The sequence below is a fragment of the Schistocerca piceifrons genome, chromosome X (assembly GCF_021461385.2).
Source record: "Schistocerca piceifrons isolate TAMUIC-IGC-003096 chromosome X, iqSchPice1.1, whole genome shotgun sequence".
In the NCBI taxonomy this organism is placed as follows: domain Eukaryota; kingdom Metazoa; phylum Arthropoda; class Insecta; order Orthoptera; family Acrididae; genus Schistocerca; species Schistocerca piceifrons.
Genome location: NC_060149.1, coordinates 813,423,611 through 813,438,439, shown reverse-complemented (window position 1 = coordinate 813,438,439; position 14,829 = coordinate 813,423,611). Strand labels below are relative to the sequence as shown.

At 39.0% G+C, this 14,829-nt stretch overlaps 1 protein-coding gene across 3 annotated transcripts in view; it reads left to right on the top strand.

The window, feature by feature from the left end:
• The window catches only part of LOC124721537 (run domain Beclin-1-interacting and cysteine-rich domain-containing protein), a 161,434-nt gene that overhangs the window by 25,947 nt on the left and 120,658 nt on the right, over nucleotides 1-14,829 (top strand). The gene's annotated exons all lie outside the window — the stretch shown is intronic.

Sequence of the window (14,829 nt, the reverse complement as noted above, 5' to 3'; positions counted from 1 at the left end):
GTGTTCTTGTCACAATGGTGAGACAGTATAGTTATCCCTGCCCTAAGCCCGGGAAGAACACAATGTCTCTAGACAGCTACCGCCCAATTAGCTTGACAAACATACTTCATAAACTGCTTGAGAGGATGGCTACCTTCAGATTATGTTGGGTCCTTGAATATTGGAGCAATTTTTTTTTCATATCAGTGTGGCTCCTGGGAAGGATAATCTCCAACTGATCATTGACTCACATTGGAAACAGCAATCTGACAGGCTTTTACTAACCGCCGGCACCTTGTTGTGGTCTTCTTTGACCCACGTAAGGCGTATGACCCTTCATGACTAGGGCTTTCACAGACCCTTCAGATTTTTATCTGAGAGTTTTTATCCCACCAGCTGTTGTGGGTTAGTGTTGGCACTCTACTCAGCACCCCTCAGATTCAGGAGAACAGCTCCCACAGGGTTCTGTGTTAAGTGTCACACTCTTCCTCATAGCCATCAATGGGCTTGTAACCTCTGTTGGGCCTGTGGTTACCCCAGCATTGTATGTCGACAATTTTTGCATCTGGTGCAGCTCCCACTCGGTAGCATCTGCTGAGCGCCAGTTCCAAGGCACCATCCGACAGGCCTCTGTGTGGGCCATCTCCCTTGGCTTCCAGTTTTCTCCCTCTAAAACGCGGGTTATGCATTTTTGTCGTTGACTCACAGTACACACCAATCCAGAACTTTATTTAGGCGACCATCTCCTCAATGTTGTTGCACATTCCTGTTTCTTGGGCCTTATTTTTGATAAACTGATGTGGCTGTCCAATATTCATCTCCTGAAGACTGTGTGCATGCAGAAGCTTAAAGCTCTCCGCCTCTTGGCCCACACATCTTGGGGTGCTACTCTTCTCCATCTTTACTGTGCTCTGGTCTTGTCCAGACTAGATTATGGTAGTCAGATTTATGCCTCAGTGGCTCCTTCCACTCTGAAGATACTTGACCCTGTTCACCATTGTGGGGTGCATCTGGCAATTGGTGCCTTTCGCATTAGTCCCATTGACAGTCTCCTCACAGAAGTTGGGATTCCCCCTCTACAAATACAATGGAGCCATCTCCTGGTTTCTTACATAATTGCCATTTGCTGATTCCCTGACCTCTGTGCAAGCAAGGAATGTCTCCCCCCTGATCATCACCCACGGGTGGGATTGCCAGTTGGGATGCATCTCATTTCCCCCCTTCGGGATCTCCATCTGCAGTCACTGGAATGCGCTCCATGTATTTCCTCCCATACCCCTCCTTCGATGATGCATTAGGAATTATGTGTTCCAGGGTCCTAAGGTCTCTGTCACCCCTATGGTTTTCTAGTGCCTTGTTCTTTCATCCTTGCAGAGTTCTCGGACGCCACAATCTACTACACTGATCTTTCTAAGACGACAGACAAGGCGGCATACGCTTTCACATCTCCTACTGGCTTAGGACACAGTTTATCACCGGGATCATGTAGTGTGTTCACGGCAGAGCTGCTAGCCCTCCATTTTGTTTCTCAGGCCTCCCTCCACAGTGTTTTAATACATACCGACTCAATGAGCAGCCTACAGACTATTTACCGATGCTACTTTCATCATCCTTTGGTCCCTGCTATCCATGACCTCTCTGCTCTTTGGTGTGCTGCCTGCTCAGTTGTCTTTCTGTGGGTCCCAAGTCATGTGGCTGATGTTTGGCTAGAGGAGCAGAAACATACTCCCCATTCCCCTGTGGATATGCGAATCTACATCAAATCTTTCCTTGCCTAAAAGTGGAATGCCATCTGGTATGCTACTACTCTCAGCAATAAACTCTACACAATCAAGGAGACTACTGCAGTTTGGCACTCTTCCTTTCGCTCCTCTCTGAAGGAGTTCATTGTCTTATGACGTTTATGCATTGGTCGTACTAGGCTCACTAATTGTTTCCTCTTGCGTAACGTATCACCCCACAATGTGGTTGTGGAGCCAGACTGACAGTATCCCTCAGTTGGTGGAATGTCCTCTTCTTTTGGCCCTTTGTCTTCCAGATTCCTTAAATTTAATATTAGCAGACAATTCACGGATGGTTGAACTGGTCATCAGTTTCCTCTGAGAAAGGTGTTTTTATTTTGAGATACAAGGTTTGCTTTACTCCCGGATCAGGGACAGGGTGGTTGTGGTTTGGGCCCCTCTACATGTTTTCCCAGTCTGGGACCCATGACCACATCCTCTTACGAAGACTGCTCTTTTATCCCTCTGTTTTCCCAGTTTGTAAATTGGACTACCCTTTTATAGCTTCTCCTGCATGTGTTTTAACATCCTCGTTTTTATAGTTTGCTTCTTCTGACTGGGTCCACAGCTCGTGGTCTAGTAGTTAGTCTTGCTGCCTCTGGATCACGGGGTCCCGGGTTCGATTCTTGGCCGGGTTGGGGATTTTCTCTGCCTGAGGACTGGGTGTTTGTGTTGTCCTCATCATTTCATCATCCTCATCATTTGTGATTAGATTGGATTGTGAAAAAAATGGACTATGTAAAAACTGGAACGTTGTACGGGCGCTGAAGTCCGTGCAGTTGAGCACCCCACAAACCAATCATCATCATCATCATCATCATCTTCTGACTGGATCCATTCACTTTTAGGAGACCCTCTCTCTTCCGTGTGTAACTTTGAAATTGTGCAACTGATGACCTCGCCATTTAATTCCATAACAACTCTGAATTAATCAGTCAATAGATAAATTTAACTCTTCATAAACCTGGTTCAAACAGTTCCTTGTGTGTAAGACACAAGTCAGAAACATTAGTGTAACACACTGACAGGCTGATCTTTAACACATTGTGTTGTATGCATAAGCTGAACAAATCGAACAAGTCCAAACCAACAATGTTTGCTCTGTTTCTAGAGCAGAGTACAAGAAACAAAACACATTTCGTAACTTCACGAAAAGTTTGCAGCAAACTGCACATGTTGATTACTAGAATTTCATGTCTGACAAAATAGAAGTAAGCTGCTGTAACTTTGGGCTACCAGTCCTTTTCATGTGTGTCACCGAGCGAGGTGGCGCAGTGGTTAGCACACTGGACTCGCATTCGGGAGGACGACGGTTCAATCCCGCGTCCGGCCATCCTGATTTAGGTTTTCCGTGATTTCCCTAGATCACTCCAGGCAAATGCCGGGATGGTTCTTTTCAAAGGGCACGGCCGACTTCTTTCACCATCCTTCCCTAATCCGAGCTTGTGCTCCGTCTCTAATGACCTCATTGTCAACGGTACGTTAAACACCAGTATCCTCCTCCTCCTCATGTGTGTCTTTATTAGTAAGGGAAACAGATGCACACATGTCTAACTGCAGTTTGTCTTTTGAGCCCCTGTAATGTGGACAAAAAGTTTGTTTTTCTGTCTGTGAACCACAGCAATGTTTTCCACAAGGTTTAAGTACAAGCTTTTGGTTGTGATGAGTCTAATGACTTTGCCATTACAATATGCACTTGTCAATATCTACGCTGAAGCTGTGTGCCCGTCTGATGCAGGCTGTTGCAATAGCCTAGACTGCCTAGTACTCAGTGTTTGAACATGACCTTGTGCCCCACACTGGAAACTTTTTGTGTCACAACATGGACAAGCTTTCCAGTCAAGATTCGAAAAGCACTGAAGACAAGACTTCCTACCTGTATTCTGTAGTACATGTCACGTACCATAGAACTGAAAGTTTTTACGTCCACATTTAATGTTTGTTTGAGTCATGTTTTTATCCACTTTAACACTATCACAAACTTTAGACTGAGTGTCTTCAGCACTATTAACAACAGAAGTACATGGAGCCACAAAATCAACTTCAGTTGTGTCCATAATAGTTTGAGATTTCACAATAGACAAAACCGTTTTCAGATCAGGATCTGACAATATTAGAATAGCAGTGTAAATACATGTGTCTGACACATTTTGTGTGGTTGCATAACATAACATAACATCACTGTAACCGAGTCCACAAGAACGCTTGAAACCTATAATGTTGTTTTAGCACTCAGAGTTCGGTAATCCACTGTTTTGAGGTTTGTGTCGGCTGCTGCTTGAGTCAAAAAAGTTGAATTCTTGCTTCTGTGATATGAACCTGTCTGTTGTAATTTTTGTTAACCCTAGAACAGACCCAGGCAGATTTTGTTTTAGAGATATCCTCAATAGTACACTACTTTCGCATAAGCCATTTGTTGTAGCCTTCAGTTAATGTTCCTAGAGGCCATTCCTTGTTTCATCATACCTCTTTATTCACCAGTTGATTGTTGAAATGGTAGAAAAAGGGTTCCGGGTCTGAGAGACCCAGTCCGTCTGTTAGCTTTTCTTGTTTATGCACTTTTCTTGTTATACTGACTGTAGGCGATAAAATTGCTCGAAAATGGCTTGACAGTGCCCACTAAGTGAAGAAGAAATTGAAAAACTTACTAGAAAGTAATAATGAGGATTTGGAAGTAAATCCTAATTTTGTACCTGAAAGTGATCACAGTGCAGAAAGCGAAATGAGTGATGAACAGCTGAACAACGAAGATAACATCATTATTCCTGCCAGAAATATGAGTACACTTACTAACACTAATTGAGGGTCTCTCTCAACTATTGTGATGGTCCCTCTTCCAGTGAATCATAACCTAGCTATTTGTCGAAAGATGGGCAAACTAAATGACTGGAAAATGTTCCCAACAAAAATGTCTGTACCAGAACTCACAATATGATTACACATTTGCCTGATGTTGGGAAGTCATAAGTGCTAACATCAGTGTCGAGGCATGGAAATTGTACATAGACAACAATTTGTTCAATTTGAGGAGAAAAAGCACAAATAGTTACGTAGATAATGTAAAACTCCTTTATAAAAGTGACGCAAATACTGCAAGAAACCTGAAAAAAATAGTTAAAGGCATTTTTGGGTCTTGTACATTTGACATTCTTCACGGAGGCAGAATGAATATAGAAGAACTTTGGGACACTGCGAAGATTTTGTTTTTTTGACATGTTAGATTAGATAATATTCATACAAGAGAGGAACATAAAAAAGTGTTAAGCTGGCCGTTGTAAGTGATGTGCAGTTTTTTTTTTTTTTTTTAATCTGTCCATAACAAGGCGTTACACAACAAAGAAATAAGTTACAGTGGATGAAAGGTTACTATCTTTTCAGGGACATTGTTCATTCAGGGTGTACACACCTTCAAAACTTGGGAAGTATGGGATAAAAATATTTATCGTGGTAGATGCAACAACCTGTAGGTCTCTACAAAGTGAGTAATGCAGCCGATGATTTTGTGCTCAGACTTGTAGAGCCCAGACTTGTAGAGCCAGTGAAGGTAACAGGAAGGAATATTTCCCTTGACATTTGGTTCACATGCTAAACTTCGGCTAGAAAATTTTTTGCAGATTGTAAACTTTCGCTTGTTGGAACAGTGTGCAAAAATAAGAGAAGTTCCTTTGGAATTCTTGACTCAGAAGAAAAGAGAAATACATTCATTCATATTTAGATTTAACAATTATTTCACATTGGTGTCATATGTGCCAAAGAAAAATAAATGTTTAATTTTGTTGTCATCAATCGATACAAACAATAAAACCGATGAAGAAACAGGTAATTTGAAGAAGTCCGAGATTATTAGATTCGATAACTCAACAAAGAATGAAGTGAATGTGATCGATGCCACGTGTTCAGAATATAATGTTCAAAAGCAAACAAGACACTGGCCACTGTGCATGTTTTATGCCATTTTGAACATTGCTGTTATAAATGAACTTTTAGTAGATAAAGCAAACCCAGGACAGGATATTTCAAGGAAGCTATTTCTCTAGCAAATGGGTTTGGAACTGATAAAACCAGATGTGGCACAGAGTGTCAACCAGAAGAATCTCCTGAGGAACATTTGCTAGCTGGCAGCACGGCTATCTGTGATTACCATTGAGAGGAGGGTTGTTTCAGAAGGCAAACAAGGTCATGGTTATAAATGCAAAGACAGTAAAACGCACTATTTTTGTAAAAGTTGTCAAAAATGGCTGCCTCTAATGAGTGACAACTATTTTCTATCTGATCTTACTATGCTTTAAAATGTGTAATATTGTATAACACTGTAAAATTCTAAATTCATAACTTGTAAGGACGTAAAATTTCAAAAATAAGAATGGTGTTAAATGTTCAAGAATGTTTTTAAATACTGAATAATTTGATTTTTAGAGGAATAAAACATTATTTTTTAAGGAAATGTATGGTAAATTTAAATACTAATAATCAGCAAAAGTAGTAGTTTTGATGTGGCTTTTAATAATTTATCTTACTTATTGTGTAACATAAATAAAACATTGGATCTGTCAGATCCTGCCTGTCTGGTGTGCAGTGAAGGGGGCCTCCAGCTTCTCCCGATATTCTGACCATTCCTCTTCCGTACTACTGAATGTGCGAAACTTGGGTGTAGCAAATGGTAGCAAACTTGCATGCTGTGGTAGGAGGGTTGTCACCTGTTGAACATTGAACAGCAGTCATTCAATCTGCTGCTGCCGAAACTGAGAAACTTCAGACACATTTCCTGTGGCGACTCATGCATGGTTAAACACTTGATGTAATACACAGAATGAATTAAAGACACATGGCAAAAGGCAAACACAGGCATAAAATCACAGGAAGAACATGCACACACCAACACTTTGCAAGCAGGTGAGGCAAGTCTATAGAAACAGTCAGCCTCAGTGCTTTAAAAAAGTCATCAGTGTTCTGACGGGTTTGATGCGGCCTGCCATAAATTCCTCTCCTATCCCAACTTCATCTTGAAGTAGCACTTGCAACCTATGTCCTCAGTTATTTTCTGGATGTATTCCAATCTCTGTCTTCCTCTACAGCACCGTCTAATACCATGGAAGTCCCACTGATGTCTTAAGAGATGTCCTGTCGTCCTGTCCCTTCTCCTTGTCAGTGTTTTTCACATAGTCCTTTCCTCTTCGATTCTGCGCAGAACCTCAACATTCGTTACCTCAACATTCGTTACCTCAACATTCGTTACCTCAACATTCGTTACCTCAACATTCGTTACCTCAACATTCGTTACCTCAACATTCGTTACCTCAACATTCGTTACCTCAACATTCGTTACCTCAACATTCCACCTAATTTTCAACATTCATCTGCAGTTCCACATCTGAAGTGCATCAGTTCTCTTCTGCTCCGGTTTTCCCACAGACCGTTTCACTACCATACACTACTGTGCTCCAAACGTACCTTCTCAGAAATTTCTTCCTCATATTAAAGCCTGTATCTGATAATAGTAGACTTCTCTTGGTCAGGAATGCCCTTTTTGCCAGTGCTTGCCTGCTTTTGATGTTGTCCTTGCTGTCAGTCACTGGTTATTTTGCTGCCTAGGTAGTAGAATTCCTTGACTTCATCTACTTCATGACACTCAATCTCAATGTTTGTTTCTCACTGGCCTCATTTCTGCTACTTCTGATTACTTTAGCATTTCTTTGATTTACTCTCAGTCCATACTCTGTACTCATTAGACTGTTCATTCTATTCAGATGATCATGTAATTCTTGTTCACTTTCATTCAGGATAGCAATGTCATCAGCAAATTGTATCAATGATATCCTATCCACCCTGAATTTTAATCCCACTCCTAAACATTTCTTTTATTTCCATCATTGCCTTTTGGATGTACAGATTGAACAGTAGAGGCAAAAGACTACATCCCTTCTGACTACCTTTTTAATCTGAGCACTTTGTTCTTGGTCATCCACTCTTATTATTCCCTCTGGGCTCTTGTACATATTGTATATTACCCACCTCTTTTCTACAGCTTACCCCTGTTTTTTCTCAGAATTTCGAACGTCTTGCTCAATTTTACATTGTTGAATGGTTTTCCCAGGTCAGCAAAACCTATGAACATGTCTTGATTTTTTTTTTTTCTTTAGTCTTGCTTCCATTATCAAACACAAGATCAGAATTGCCTCTGGTGCATTTACCTTTCCTAAAGCCAAACTGATCGTCATCTAACACAGCCTCAATTTTCTTCTTATTTGTTGTACCGGACAAAAATACTCATTGGTACAGTGATGGGTTCTTTTATGTTGCTCCAGGAGAAGGTTGAATGGATATTAAAACACACAAAATATTAGAGCACTTTATTGTAACATAAAGATAAATTACATAATTTTGTACAATCTATTTACACAGGAATGTCATGAGTATTTGTAACTGCTGTGGAGCATTAACAGATCTCTTGGTACTGACAAGATAAGTCTCTTCACTCGAAGTATAACTGGCAGGAATTTGAGTTCGGAATAACTCACTGTTAGCATTGCTGGTCTAGTGGAAAGACGATGTGGTCATCTTCATCGATGATTGAGGACTGGGGAAGAGCAGTACTGTGCTTGACCATAAGTAAGAGAGCAGTGGGGCATATCAAAAACCTTCTGGGCATGCCTAAGCAGATGTTACTTATTTGTTGATGATTCTGGCAATGACTATGTTCACGTGGGGTTGCATTACAAAGTACCAGCCTTGTTTTGACACCTCATTCTTCAGGCGACAGCACAAAAACAATATACTTGACTTCTAAGAGAATTGTGTATTCCTATACTAGACATTTTACTCTCACGTCTGCTGCCTCAAAACCCTGAGAACAGTTTATAATTGGCAGCAGTGTATATTAACTGCCACTCCTGTCAAAGCCTGCTGAAATCTGGCTCATTCATAGCCTTCTATATTTTAATATTTCATGTTACTTTGTTTCATGGCATGTTCTGTCATAATGAATATGTCCAGCAACTCAGCTGAGAACAATAGTTCAGTATCTTTTGATTTACTTGCTGCATATTACAGATTTTGATGTAAAATACATAATTACAGTCTTGAGTCACTCTAATTCCATTTACTATGTTGCTTTTTTTTCCCTCTAGGAATCAAAAAATTCTGGTCTTTTGGGTGAGCTGGCTTCGTGCGCCTCGTACCCAAGGATTCATTTTCTTTTGCTAGTATCTTTTCAGGCAATGGTACTGTAACACTTTTCCCTATTCATACTATTGCCTAATGCTTATAATACTTCTTGAGGCATTTCCCTCTTAACATAGTTGTTTCTATGAAGACCATGTCTTGTGAAATGGTCTCTCACATTACTGCTTGCTTCAGTGCATGTCACATGGGGTTTAAGCTGTCATTCTTCCCACACTCTGTATGCGATGGAATGGGAAGATGCCCTAGTAACTTCTACAGTGGTAGATACCCTCTGCCATGCACTTCAGTGGTTTGTAAAGAATGGAGATGTTGGAACATTCTAAAGATTTTTGTAAATTTCGTGTTTGTTTCAATTGTTTCCTGATTTACATCATTTCATCATCAGATGATATCTGTGTTGACTCCTGACAAATATGTACATGTTAATTTTTTCCAGTGTCTTTTTGAGAACTCTGGTGGAAACATTGCCTTCAGTTCTGTACTCATCATTTGTTCCACCCATTATCACACATCATCTCTCACTTTTGGTTAATGTGGCACAGAGTTTTGTGTTCACTGAGGATAGCTCCTGATTTCACAAATGCTGTTATTTTTAATGGGTCTGCATGTCTGCTATTATAGTTGTAGTTCCTCTTCTGTGACTGCTTGATACTGTTGCCCTCTTGAACTCTGTTTACCTGCTTCTCTCACACATTTGTTATTTGCCTTGCAAAAAACATACCTGTGGCAGAAGTTTAAATTCTACAGCCCTATTTACATTTGTATGTTGTTGGGTCTTGTTATCCTCAAATGATAACAGCCCTAATCTTTTCATTGTGACAAGTTTATGTTTCACCTCTTCCCGTTCGCAGTGAGAGAAACTTTTTTACCTGAGAGTTAATTGTTTCTTCCTTTTCACCTTCTTTAGCACTTCTCATTAGTGTTCTTAGTCTTGTCACATGCCTTTCTGCTAATTCAGAGTCCTTTTCAAGTTATTTTAAAACACATTCATGAATGTTACTGTAATATTTCAATAAAGCTGTTGCTTGGAGATTGTACATCCCGACTCCACACTCACAATTCAGGGTTACAACTTTGAAACTCGTTAAACAAATGTAATGTAATCATTTCTGTATCACTTTGCATGATGTTCTCTTTAAACTTTACATGGTTGTTATTTACACATCTGTTGACCAACATGTCTTCTTGTGGCACCATCTTCAAATCATTGCATGTGTGTGTGTGCATGTGCGCATGCTGAAACAGTTACCTAACAAAATAAGATATTGGAAATTAAATCACAGTAGGATTGTAGAAGTAAAAAAACATTATTCTGTATACCAAATGAAACTGGACATTGTAACTAACAAAAGTAGCAGAAATTGTGGCTTCCAGAAGAAAGAGTTCCATAGCCAAGAGAAATAATAAAATTTAGAAATTAACTATTGAAGTTGCACAAAACCTCTCACCAAGAGAAAAACAGCAATAAAATGAAAATGGATATTACAGACAAGGATCGAGTAAGTAGGAAGGCTTTGTGATATGCAATGGATGTTTCTAATTGCCAAATTATTAAAGCAGGATATTGCATTACTGCGTTTGTTCAGAGCAGAAAATTCTGTTAGATTCGGCAAAAAATTTTCTGAACAGGCAAACTATATTGTACAGTTTCATGTAGGATTGTTTCAAACAGAAAATTAATGTAGTTCTACTGTCTAATGTAGAATTGTTGTCTAGACTGTATATTTGCAGTGACTACAGTGCCAAATAGGCAGTCTGTAAAACTACACACTTGGAAGCCTTCAACTAATCCTGGATGACAACATAGATAGCAATTGTTGTATAAAATTAAATTTTTAATGCATTTAAAATACATTTTTAATGTTAACAGTACAAAAGTAACGGCCTGTATTTGAGCTGTTTTATGGAAAGCAGCTTCATGTTAGTGCACACTAAACAGAAGCTTAATTTTATATATGTATTAATCCTTTCACATCAATTATTCAAACTTCTTATGTGTATTTGAAAATTCAGTCAGTCCTTTGCCATTATTCATATTTAATTAAAACTACAAAATATCTTAATTACTCGGATTTTGTTAAAATGAAGTCAGTGATAGCTCTACTATTCTTGAATTATGTGAATGTTATAAGTAAAGTAATTTGTTTCATTCTGAATGATTCAATCATTTGTAATTTCATGCATGTGCCAAGATTATTTGATTGTTCTTTCTTCTCACCATAGTTTTGTAATTCTTAACCATATAACACGTACTGAAACATGAAACAAATTTACTGTCCTCTTTATTCCTTTGTAAATTACCATGAAGGTAACTTCATTTAAAACTTCATTGTTTTACTGCATAACATTGTACATCCAGTGCACTATTAATTAGTTTCTTAAGGAAAGTTGGGTGATGAACATTATTCTTACTAGAGAGGCAAAGCATGCTGTGAATGTATGTGTGGACATGCAAAACATTGGTTGTAGTAGTGCATGTGTACTCTTTCTACTTGAAAAAAGTAATGCAGTGAGAATTTTGTCCATTATCAGTCATGTACATAACTCTTATCACAATTAATAACTATGTAATCTAAAAACGTAGTTGGGTCATTCCATGTCAATTCAACCAATTTGAGAAAATGTTCCAGCTGATAGTCTCAGATTTTGCTGAAATTTAGCACACCAATGCTACCAACTGTGGAGCACTTTTGTACAAAATTTTAAGTTCCGCTGCCAATTAGTTCCAGAATTATGGCTTGTGAAAGAAGGTGGCGTGACCCGGAAATTGCAACCCGCATCTGGCAATCTATCTTCAGACCTAACTTCAGGTCTTAATAACTTTGGAACTATTCCGCACAGACCAGTGAAATTTTTACAACCCAGTAACATCCACTTACAGAACACTCTTTATGAATCAAAACACCAACAACATATTTCTGAGGAAAAATAAAAGGTTCCAAAATGTGACTAAAAATGTAATACGTTAAAAGGCACATATTGTAGGTGCCCTCTATGCCAAATATAATTCACTCAAAAAGGGTATAAATTTTTTTGTGGTAAGCTTAATGTGGCCTAAACACACACAGAACTCATCATGCCCATATCAGTCACACAAACAGTTACTTGCACTCGAAAATACAAAAATTTGAAAAATTACCTAAAACATGGATTTTCTAAGTGTGGTAGCACAAAAGGGACAAGTGGTATCCAAGCAAAATTTCACACACTGCATAAGTATACCATAATATAATATGTGGCAAAATTTCAACTTTGTTATTGCAAGGCATTTGTGTACAATAAAAGTTGACAGAGATGTATTTGGTTATGTTTCTTTTAACACGATTTAGCAAGTAATAGTGATGATGCAGACAGTTATTTTCAGATAAAGCTGCAGCAATTGTTGGGAACCATTAGGCAACAGAAAGTTAAACAATGGTAGTTTTCAGGGACAGAATGAGTCATTGTTAGGCAGGAACTACAAAGGAAACAAGCAACAATTACAGGTTACTCATGTTTTTAAGATTATAATTCAGACTGGTCAGTATTGTTGTGGAAAGTCAGTATGGAGGCAGAAAAGTGTACTAGTGGTGCTTTTGTTCAAACAAGTTGCAGGATTGGTATAGCACATGGATCTAATGTCATAAAACAACATATGGAACAAAATGTGGCATTTGCTTTGTACTGTATGATCTGGATAAATCGGATCAAGATTTGTTGCTATGGAGATCTGGGATACACCCTGTGGGCACAAGTACAGTTCCAGGAAACTTTAGTGTTTATCATCATATGAAAGTGTTTCTGGATGAGTATTCTTTCCTACAAAGAAGTTGTTTTGATCCATTTCAGATTCATAAGAAGACAGTGAAGTGTAGCCTCAGAGAAATTGATATAAAATCAGTATTGAAAGTGAATCAGTGCATGGGACTAAACATGAAACCAGGACAAAAGTTATGTTCCAGGTGTGTTACACTGCTAAAAAATAAAGAATATTCTGATAATTTACATGACAGTGACAAAGAGTATCAGCCACCTACAACCACCGCGGATGAGCAATTAAATACTTCAGTGACTGCTCTTGGTTTGTCTCCCATGAAGACACACAAAGTTGGGAAAAAATGACAGGCCCAGCTATGGTAGAAGAAAACTACAAGAAGCTCAAATAGAATTAAAACACAAAATAGCTGAGCTGACACACTAATGGTGGAAGAAGAAGAACTATCTGCTCCAAAGGAACAGAAATCGTGCCAGAAATGCTCTGATTTGGACAAAATTGTGTGTGATTTGAAAGAAAAATGTGCCATATCCACATGCCAGAAAAAAGTAGCTATTCTTACCCTTGCACCTTCCAGCTTGTCTATTGACTACACTGCAAAGAAATTCAGTGTTTCTACATATATGGTAAAGCAAGCTAGGAAAATAAAAGCAACCCAAGGAGTGCTTCCACAACTTCAGCATGCTCGGGGTAAGCAATTGAGTTCAGAACTAAAGGTGCTAGTGTCGGAATTTTATGACAATAATGACTACAGCCGAATAATGCTTGGAAAAAAGACTATGTAATGGTGAAAATGGGAAATGTACGTGTACAGATGCAAAAAAGACTGTTGCTATGTAACATATCAGAACTATATGTAGAATTCAACGAAAAGTATCCCAATACGAAAGTAGATTTATCATCTTTTTTCAATCTTCGGGCAAAATGGGTTGTGCCTGTAAGTGCAAGGGGCACACACAATGTTTGTGTATGTGAGACCCATCAAAATGCTAAGCTGATGTTTGCTGCTATAAAGGATTCTGGTCTGGATTACAAAGGTGCAATGAAGCTGCTAGTGTGTGACATCAGTTCCTACCAGTGCATGACACACAGATGTGAAAAGTGTCCTGGTAAGGCAAATCTTGCAGAACACATGAATAACAAACTGTATGGTGAACTCCTTATGGATGACGATGAACTTAATTCTTATAAACAGTGGACGCACATGGATCGCACAAATCTTGAAACAAAGCAAAGTACACTGGAAGATTTTGTTGAAATGTGTTGTCAAAAAAAAACGGACAAACTGACTACGCACAGCTTCACAGCAACAGCACAATCAGCTATCTCCAGTTTTATAAGGATAATTTGAAACAAGATGAAATTATAGTAATGCTAGACTTTTCTGAAAATTATGCATTTATAGTTCAAGATGTCATCCAAGGATATCATTGGGACAATGGTCAAGCAACTCTCCAGCCATTTGCGATTTACTATAGAGGTGAATCAGGTGATGTGTCTGTCATGAACCTGTGCATTTTTAGTGACTGTTTAATTCATGATGCCATTGCCGTTCGTGCCCACGTTCACACTGTCGTGGCATATGAGGTGAAATCAGTCAAAGAGTTGCTAAAAACCAGACTAGAATACGTTAAAACCGTTGCAGGCACAAGGAGCCATCATCACTTCTCTCCAGCGGACTCTGACAATGTGCAGATGAGCGGACTGTCTGGTTATAACTATAGGTTCATGCACACCTTGTGTCTTCACAGTGTGTCTGACTCAGGATTCAGAAGCAAAAGCAGCAACATACAACCAGGTTGATACGTCATTGCTGTTTATGATGACAAATGGTACTTACGATGTGTTGCAGAGTGCTGTGAAGCAGAAGGTGATGTATTTGTGAACTTCATGGCACCAGCAGGACCAGCAAGATCATTTCAGACAGGTGTTGGATTCCTTTTGAACATATTCGTATGACAGTTCCAGTTACTACCACAGTGTCAGGAAAACAGTACAATTTTCCACTCAATGTACAGAGTACAGTAGCTAATGTGTGGGAGAACTTCTGTTCGAAGCACAATCAACTGGTTTTTAGCAGTTAAGGTGCGGTAAACATTAATGATAGGTTGTGTTAATCTGTCTATATGTTGT